Source organism: Patagioenas fasciata, chromosome 26 (genome assembly GCF_037038585.1).
Source record: "Patagioenas fasciata isolate bPatFas1 chromosome 26, bPatFas1.hap1, whole genome shotgun sequence".
NCBI lineage: Eukaryota > Metazoa > Chordata > Aves > Columbiformes > Columbidae > Patagioenas > Patagioenas fasciata.
The window spans coordinates 6398518-6408450 of record NC_092545.1 but is presented as its reverse complement, the minus strand read 5'-3'; the positions used below and the strand labels follow the sequence as shown (position 1 = coordinate 6408450).

Here is a 9933-nt window from a genome sequence, read left to right as displayed (position 1 = left end):
GTTCTTATAAGGGGGAAAAAGTAAATAGAATCTTTATCAATCTCATACACTTAGAGCGCTGAAGAGAGCTTTCCACTTTCATTAAGGAGGATGCTGAGAACAGAGATGCGTTTCCAGGCACTCCTGGCTTATGAAGCTGTTAAGGGATGTTTTACTGATGATCAGCTTTTACTTCAATCAGAAGATGAGAAGGTAAAGACGGAACCAAAGGAATCATAAAGTATTTATATGCCGAGGTTGGAGGGGGCTAATACACAACAGTGTGCCGTTTTCACTCTTCAAACGCCTGTATTGGCAGCGCTATGGATACTAAAAGAGAAAAATAGCTTTCCTGCTGGAATGTTCTGCGTTTCCATTTTGGTATCTGTTTGCATGGCATTACAAATAAATGATTAGCTTGGCCTCTCTGCTGATTAACAAGCAGTTACCTGCCGGTTTGTATTTCTTTTCTACATCTGCGATTAAAAACCAAACCCGAAATAGATGTCACTTACCTCTGTTTCCATCTTAGATCATCCCTGCCTTTTGAATGTGTTAGTCATCATTATAAAGACAAAATACTATTGTGGTTATTTGTGACCATTTCAGTAAAAACATCCATAAATTTCGCTAAGTAAAGCTGAAACCCAGCTTCAGCTCTCACTAGATAAATACCTTTGCATGGAAAGCCTTTCTGTTGCAGGTATTTCCCTAAAATTTGGGGTAACATGTACCCCAAGGTCTGCAATTGGGAAGTATTGGCCAGCTATGAGCAGATCCTGGAATTTTCATTGGCAATTTGAAATCTGGAGAGTCTTGATGGATTCTTCTTGGGGCAAGGCTGGTAGTCTGCATATGCACCTTTGCTTTGGTACTTAGGAATTGTTGTATTTATTTTAAAACAGGAAATACAGAAAATCCCCTATTCTTCTCCATCTTCTGTTCTCTAGTCCCCTTCTGTCATCTTGCACTTCCATACTGGAGCTTTGGTGTCCTTGTCTTTGTGAAAGAAGGAAACACAAGCAATTCATTCTTCAAATTCATGAAATAGATGAGTGGAGACGGCTTAGTCAGCTCGTTTCTTGTGGGCGTCACAGCACAAGTAGATGATTTAAAAACTATAATAGCATTTTCTTGTGGAGGAGATATAGTATGGGAATTTTCTTTTCACTTTGCATGTTTCTTAGGTTTTATTTAGTCATTTTTTTTTTACTGTCTTCGCAGCTTTGACCTCTATAATTTCTGATCACCCCTCTTTTCACCCTGTTTAGGAAGAAGAGAAATCTTCCTCACAGGGTAGGATGGCGAGGAGCTTAACCTTTACCCCTTGCTTTAAATACTGCAGAGAAATCATCCATAAACATTAGCTGAATGAAAGCTGCGCTCCCTAAAACCGCTCGGCGTGATGATATCGACATTCCTGACCTCAGTGGTATTTGAAGCCTGAGCGTTTTCCTGTTGTGCTGTTCTCTGAGCGCACTGCGGGTGACGGGATCTTCAGTCCGGGCTGCTCGGGAGCTGTGGATGTCACAGGGGATCAGGTAACCCTTCAGTTTGGAAATCAGGCACTTTCTTATAGAGGTTTGGGTTGGATTCCGTGCATTCAGTGACTGTAGCATCACATCCGAGCTGTCCGCCCGTTGTTTTAACTGCAGCCTCTCACTGTCCCAGTCTCCTCCAGGCTCTTTGGGCTGCGCAGTGCTGCTTTCATTCTGCTCCTTGCCAAGATGCGCTCTCAGCCCTTGCAGACCATCTCAAGCCGTGGCCTCCAATGCTTGAAGCTGATGCTGCAGAAGCATGAAAAAGGGGTTTTGTGAATCAAAGCAGGCTCTGAGGGAGGCCTGGGGGACCTGTCCTTCCGTGCTTCCATTTCTGCGGAGCCCTTGCTCAGGCTGCTGAACCAGGGACGTGCCAAAGCCACCCAGCTCAGCGGTGGGAATATAGATGCACCAGCCATGTTCATGGCAAAGGCACACGTGCAGGTCTCAGACTTAAATATGGCTCCTGAAGTTAAACAACACACAGTTTTAATCTACAGGCAACTTGATTTAACGTTTTCTTTAATAATAAAGTGTGTTTACCAAAGTATTCTTGCTCTTAACAGTAAATGCATCAGCACCACCTTTGGGTCCTGCTGGAAAATGCACTTGGAGCCGCAGCTGCTTCCCTGTGTTTTTCTGCGTAGCTGACTTATCTGCTGCATTGATGAAGATTTAATATGAATAGTAAAACTGGGGAGGGGGAGGAACTGCTGCAGTGCTGGAGTAGCCTATCACAGGGTAGGAGCAATGGCAGGTCCATAGCTGTTGTATACACGATGTCTTGGTGCTGGTAGTCAGACGGTAAGCACAGAGTGCAGGGACAAACTCTGGATTTGTAGGCAATCCCAGCACCCAGAGTCAGGCCAGACTGGATTTTCCCACCTTTAATCCTTATTTTTGCATCTGGCAATAACTCATGTTAACGTTACGTATTTGACCAGAAGCATTTTAATTAGAAGTATTAAATCGGTGAATAGCAAGCCGGGTATTTTTTCTTCTGGAAAGAAGGTTTTGAACCTTTCACTTCTGCTTGTAGCGCATGCATGAGACCGCATTAGATGGGCACACGTGGCTGTGCAAATACACGAGTGTGTGTACGTGTTCCTGTCCATGGGCACTCAGATATCTGCAGAAACACGTGGTTGTGTGAACGTACATTCCTGCATTTCATGGTGCTGGTGTAGGTGGTTGCATGTTCGCATTGATATGCTGATGCCTTACTGTGTGTGTGCGCGATACTTGTTATGCTTGCTTAAGAATCAGATCCCTATGTACGTCTGAGTGTGTGTGCATGTGGGGGTGTCTGTACAAATACTAGCGAAGTTAAGAAAAAATGTCCAGTAGAGGTAACTGGAGACACTTATTATTGCCAGTGCATTCGGAAAGGGAGATTTGTGAGCAGAACAACATTTCCCCATAACAAACAAAACAAAAAGCCCCAAACAACCAAGTAAATGAAGTAAAAATGCTGTTGCTTTTCTATGTGGAAGGTGAAGTCTGAAGCTTGTTAGCCCTTGCTCTTTCACATGGTCTGAGAGACTGGAAGCTCGCTAATCACAGGGAGATAAACCGGAGGAGTGTTGCTAACAAGCCTTCAAACTGACAGCAGGATTTGGCAGGGTTGCTGTACCGCTGTGCTGAAGGTCTTTAAACTTTGGAGGTCATTATCCTCTGACCCTGGAAAAAACCCTACCAGATATCCATACGCTCTGGCTGCAGAGTTTTCGCTCCTAATTGGACACACAAGCGTGCTGAGGAGCACCTGATATCGCTTGACGGGCATCTGCATCGGTTTTACATTCCTACCTTATGCCTTTCCAGAACCAGAGTGCAGCTTGCGCTGTGTCGGTCCAAGATGGTCATCAGCCTCACACCCAACTGCGGATGCCAGTCAAGAAGCTCCCCTGGGCTCCAGCCGGCTTTAAGCCAGGCTTAGCCAAAGCCTCTGCTTTTGTAGGTATTTGTGTGTGAGTGTAAATACGACCCCAAACTTGATCCTCTGCACTTAAAGTTCGCAGAACCTGCAGGGATTAGCAACCTGCAAACCACCTCTTTGCATTTCAAGTTCACATCCAGCCCTATGAATTGGTTCCTTTACATTCAGGCTTGATATTCCTGGGAGTGCAGTCCCTCAGCACTATTATCCTTCAGCGTACTGAGCTTTCAGCAAGGTCATTTCCTCACTTTTCTTACGCCCTCTGTCATTCCCTCTTCCTATACTCGCTTTAATGCCATTGATTTCATTGCTGTTTCTCAGCTCCCCAAAGGGTTTTTCCCCAATCCTGCCAAACGTGCTGCAGTCGTGCACCTCTTAGCAGTTTCTAGCCAGGCTCTTCAGACCCTTTAATTGAAAAGCCTCCTAAGTTGGATTGCTGAATGCATGTGTCATTTGAAGTATTCATGTTTTTCCTCATAGTTCACCTGCATATAATTTTCAAAGGAATGAAATCAGTGATGTTTGACCTGTTCCATCTCCTGCTTTCCATGCCCTTCCCCATCTCAAAGGCAATGGTTGAAGAAGTGAGGATGTGCCCATCCGCAAAAGCAGATCAGGACAAAGCCCAGGTTTGTGTTGGTTCATCATTGCTTCCCACGGGTTCTGCCACCAGGATCAGAGCACAGCGCCGATTCCGCAAGAACTTGTCTGATCTCCACTGTGGTCTCATCCATGTGTTGTCAGAGCCCTCGGAGGCCCTTCATTAGTGGTACTTTCACATCACACCCAATTAGTGGCTGAATTATCAATAAAGGGCAGCACGGTGACAGTAATGGGTGGCCACATGCGCTAACAAGCAGACGTATCTTGAGAGAGCTCCTTCATTGGGAGGGAGGGGCACGGAGATGTCGCTATTTCCATAACATTTCTTTAGGGGAAAAAGGAAAGCAAATGAAGTGGAATAAAAGCTGCAAAACGGAACACCCCTGATAGTTGGCTGCTGAATGTAGTTTTTCATTTAAAACCGAGAGGGTGGTTCATGGCGGGAGCAGAATGAGGGGCACACGAGTGTGGGTGCCATCCCAGGGAGATCTCAAATAGCATCTTATTGAAGAGTTTGCAATTAGCTGGAACCACACAAAGATGCACAAACCACCTTGGCAGGATGGCACGGTGTAAAAAGGGAAAAATAATACAGCGCTTCACAGTGTCTGATGCTATTTTGTCTTTTGCTGTTTGTTTTCTGCACTGTGCCAGCAATTTCTGTCAACTCTGGTGCATGTTGCCAAGTCTATTATTCGGGATGATTCCTGCTTTAAATATTTTTAGCAGCAGCGGATCTTTAATCATGGGGAAATTGTTTTCAGGAATCGTTATTTTTTTTGTGCGTCCAAAATCAAATCTGAAGGTCTAATCCAAAAGCATTTGTGATCATCTTGTAGCCGAGGGACAAAGTAAGAAGGATGGGACAAACTCAGAGGCCATTAAGGAGAAGCATGTTTCATTTGGCTGGAACAACTGATCTCTGCCCTCTGCTGAATCTGCACGGTGCTAAAGCCAATCTGTGAGCAGGGGAAGCAGGCCACCCTCTGATGGCCAGAACGCTGGATATTAGGTATTTATCTGTAGCATGTTTGTGATGAGCTAAGTACTTCATATCTATAGAGAAGATTTTTTAATGTTTCAGCATATACCCATTGTTCTTTTAAAAGAAGCAATGATTTTTTGATGCTTGAGGGTTAGATACCCATCTGGTGTGTGTCTCTATAGCTCCGCTGACCTCACTAAGGAATCAGGAAACTAGAGAGCAGAAATGTGAACTCAAGCTCGTGTTTTATTATTTCTTCCTTAAGATCCTGGAATAAACCAGTCTGATTCAGGAAAGCCTTAAGAATTGAAGAACAGTGGCTTTGGAGCTAAGTGGGACACTGCCCTTGAATTTGTTGCCCCATGTGGTAAATCTTGCCCAGGATACGCTGGTATTTGAGTACAAAGCTTCCCTGAATTTTGCTGCTGTTTGTGTGTGTGCTAAATACCTTGAACAACATTACCTCTGAATCAGAGGCTTGACGGCTCAGATAAACACCTAAAATCTCAGATGATTATCTGAATCAATTTGGGGATGTAAAATTAATATAAGAACTTAACAAGAGCACAGCTTTCCTAACAGCCGATCTGCGTGACTCCTATTGATTATCATTTGTATTAAGGAAGCACCTGTGGTTGCCGACTGAAATTAAAGGGAGGCATTTTTCATATTTGTGCTTAAAATCCATAGCCAGGGCTTGTAGCTCATAAACCTGCTTGTTTGTACAGCTAGACATAGAAAAACTAATCCCAATTAACTTTCCAAGTAGATTAACAACACGACCTTAGATTGTGGGGTGGACAACGTCAGAACTGGAGGGGAGATGTAGCTCCCCAGCTTTCCGAGCCACCACCTGGCAGCTGCGTTGCAGAAACTGCACAAACTCTTCCCCACCCCAGCTGGAAACCCAAATCCCAGCAAAACGGAGGCTTTTCTCCAGCGCTGGGATGGGCCCAGGGCACAAGGCAGGCAGCTCTTGTCTGCTGTGAAATAAGTCATTAAGTCACCGTGACTTGATTGCTCTTGACAATACCCATTCTCTCTAGATGCTTAAAGTTGCTTCAGCTATGAATGTGTGTGTCCCTGCGAGGCTGAATGTGCTTTAACTAAATCATTCTAAATTCACATCATTAGTTAATTAGGATCAACTTTCCTATCTCAGAATTGTATAGGAAAACTAGGACAGAACGGGGAGATGCATTAACCGTCACATTTATTACCCAAGATTGTACTTCGCCTTTGCAACTGGATGTTTTTCCACAGTATATTTTAGTATTTTGCTGCCAGTCCTTCTCTGAGCCTGCTGATGGAAACAGAATATAAAATGAGAAAATAAGGAAGAAAACTCTATAGAATATTTGAGCCCTTCCACACAAAGCTGCTGTTCTTCCCAGCTCTGCTCCGAGCTGCTGCTTTTACCTCCATGGAAAATTACAACAACTGGCAGCACCACGTTAGCTACAGTGAATTGGCTTTGGTACCACTCGTAGAGAAACAAGCGTGCAAACAGTCTCTAAAGGAGTTCGGCTGCTGCTTGATGACTAAACCAAGACGGGATGGGGTGTGGATTCCCACTCTTCAGTCCATTGCAAAGAGCTCTGTGATGGCTGTGGATCCCCATCCTCCAGTCCATTGCAAAGAGCTCTGTGATGGCTGTGGATCCCCGTCCTTCAGTCCATTGCAAAGAGCTCTGTGATGGCTGTGGATCCCCGTCCTTCAGTCCATTGCAAAGAGCTCTGTGATGGCTGTGGATCCCCACCCTTCAGTCTATTGCAAAGAGCTCTGTGATGGCTGTGGATCCCCGTCCTGCAGTCCATTGCAAAGAGCTCTGTGATGGCTGTGGATCCCCGTCCTTCAGTCTATTGCAAAGAGCTCTGTGATGGCCATGGATCCCCACCCTCCAGTCCATTGCAAAGAGCTCTGTGATGGCTGTGGATCCCCACCCTTCAGTCTATTGCAAAGAGCTCTGTGATGGCTGTGGATCCCCACCCTCCAGTCCATTGCAAAGAGCTCTGTGATGGCTGTGGATCCCCACCCTTCAGTCTATTGCAAAGAGCTCTGTGATGGCTGTGGATCCCCACCCTTCAGTCCATTGCAAAGAGCTCTGTGATGGCTGTGGATCCCCGTCCTTCAGTCTTTGTCCGTCACTGCAGCGCTGGGGTTGATGCAGCCAGAGACTTTCCTCAGAATGGAAATTTACAGTGCAATCAATTTGGTAATTTCTAAAGGAAAGGAATTGAAAACCAGGAGAGTAATTCCTTGTTTCTTTTGCAGATATATGTAGGAGTCAGTTCATTCTGAGTTATTACAATGTGTGCCAGTCAAGAGGAGTGTGTGGAACAGGCTAAAATGAGGCATATTATCTTTCTGTGCCTGTATTGTTCCAGCCCAGCGTTCATTAACTGGTTCCTCGATGGCACAGGCATACCTGCCTTGGAAAATTAGAGTGTGATTGAGACCAGCTCCTGGGTAATGTGGGTTCCAGTCAACTCAAAGTCAAAATTAAATGTATCAGAGAGTTTAACCTTAGTAAATCTTATTTCCTGCATGATTCTGAACATACGCTTATGCCCTGTTTAGAAATAAGGTAACATTTATAAAAGTGAATTCAGTTGATATAAGCATTTGGGGCAAGGCCTGTCGTTTTGCATTCTTAGTTTAAAATCACTTTAGGCTTTGAGTTTGGAAACAGACCGGTAGGACTTAGAGCAACCGATCTCCCACCACAGAGAGCAGATAGCGGTGCAAAAAGTACTGAGCCAACGCGTCTTGGATCGCAAGCTTTTAAGGACAGGCAGGAGATATTCAGAGTCTCCAAAGGGATTTATAATGTTGCTGGGTTTTGTGATTCTATCAGCACAAGTCTCTCAATATTTAACTGTTTGTTCTGAGGGCTGCGTTTGTTGCAGAGATGTGATTACATGTGAATCTCAGTGTTAGGCTTGTTTTTATATTTTAATGAAAAGGAAAGCTTCTAACCCTTGTAGACTTAGAGGAAAAATGGGAGATGTACCTTGCCTATACCCTGGAGCAAACAAAGAAATCCAAGATCGAACTTCAAAGGTATTCCATATATTTAATCAGACCTTTGCGTTCTGAGCTCTGCCTTCGCCACACAACGGCTTTAGTTGAGCTGTGTGCTGCCTCCGTATCTCAGTTTCCCTGTCTTTATCAGGTCTGAGACAGATTGCTATCTAGGCGGTACTGTGCCCGCTGCACAGGAAGAGTTTTCTGTTTGTTATTAAGTCACTCAGATGCAAATTCCCAACTCCTGAAGCTTTCTGTGTGTTTAATAATCTGTAGCAGAATATGCGTCCAAATCTGCAGGACTGACTTTACTGCTGAGCTGTGATGGGGCAGGGATGCAGCAACAGGATTTCAGCCGTTTCTTCGCCACCAGAGCCAGACCTGTGTGTCTGGGAGTTTTCTCAGAGATGTGCTCCCTCAGTCTGTATTTCAGCTGCATTTCGACCGCATTACAGCCCGAGCAGATCCACCCGGCTGCTAAAACCCTGCCTAGTCCTGCACTGAGCCACAGATCTACTTTTAGCCACCAGCAGTCTAACTATCTTCTCTAATATAATTAAAATGATAATTATTCCCTGTTCAGAACATTTCTCTTACTTATAGTCTGTGGAAGTATTAAAGTTGATTAAACACATATGCTGCTGGTAGATAGCTCCTCCAATCACATATGGAGTGATAAAGGGTTAGCTAAGGGAGAACCAAACATAATGCAATACTCCCCTAATGCAGAAGAAAGGGCGACTGGAAAAAGCCGAGTCCGTAACAGCAAGAAGGGCTACGTACAACAAAAAGACTCTTTGCACAAGGTTGGGCTAAGGCGGTGGGAGAACAAGCCTATGGAAGTTTGGAGAGAGCTGGAAGGACTTTTCTTACCTCTTTACCCCACCAAGGACAATTATCTGCACCCCCAAAGCTGCTCATAGAGCCAGGCGATGATCCCAACGCTCTGCCCTCCCCAGGTGTCCATGTGCTTTGCTCGGTTTCCATTTGGGAGGTGCACGTGCTCACCTTTGGATGAAGTGCAATTGCACGGAGAGGGTGTACACAGGCATATGCCGGATAGATCTGGTCTGTCTATACTTGTCTATGTAGCCATATGTGTAGCCATCCTTTTATTCCTATATATTTATTTGCTGTTGCCTTACATATGTCTCCTCTCAATCCTGATAGAACAAACTGAATCAGAGCGGCAATGTTATTAACAATCATTTCATGCTGTGTTTTCCTGTACAGTTAAATCGTTAAGGTCTGAGTCATATATATATGTAAATACCACCCTGTGTGACAGAGCTGGCTCAGGTCTGAGGGCAGTTTGGTTTCGGCACTGAGGGTCCTGGGTGCTGTGATGCTTTTGCCCCCAGTGGTCCAGGAGCTCTGCACCATCTCAGGTACTGCACTGTCCCAGCACCCACATACCGTGGATAACCAACAGTGCTTATTCGTAGTATATATAACCATGGTGGTTTTGAGCCTGAAGAACGCTACGGAGGAAAGTTTGCAGGCATTTGTGGATAAAAAGAACTTCAGTCTCCAAGGCTTTCAAAGAGTTTTATGTAACTAGTATGAAAACTACTCTGAAGCGAAGCTATTTCCTCCCAGCCGAGGTGCAAACTGCTGAAGGTGGCCATCTTTCTCACACAAACAAACAGATCTGTATGTATCTTAAAAGCATTAGTAAGACTGTGAGGCGAAAGGGACAGAAATAGCACTTTCTTTCACGGTGTAATTGCCTATATTCTATCTGGGGAAGAAGTGTGCATTTTCTAATTTGCAGAAGTCACAATCTAAAATGCTTTAAAATGGACTCTCTCTCCCCCTTCCTTTTCCTCCCATGGAAAAAGTGCTGAGGTAGAGTTTTTCTT

General features: G+C 44.7%; 1 long non-coding RNA gene across 1 annotated transcript; it reads left to right on the top strand.

Annotated features, from left to right (window-relative positions):
* The first annotated feature begins 1269 nt into the window (after positions 1 to 1269).
* LOC139825643 (uncharacterized) lies at positions 1270 to 6531 on the top strand. The gene is made up of 4 exons (XR_011735843.1): positions 1270 to 1520; positions 3342 to 3473; positions 3937 to 4085; positions 4899 to 6531. It is a non-coding gene; the product is annotated as an uncharacterized lncRNA (long non-coding RNA).
* The last annotated feature ends 3402 nt before the right edge of the window (positions 6532 to 9933 follow it).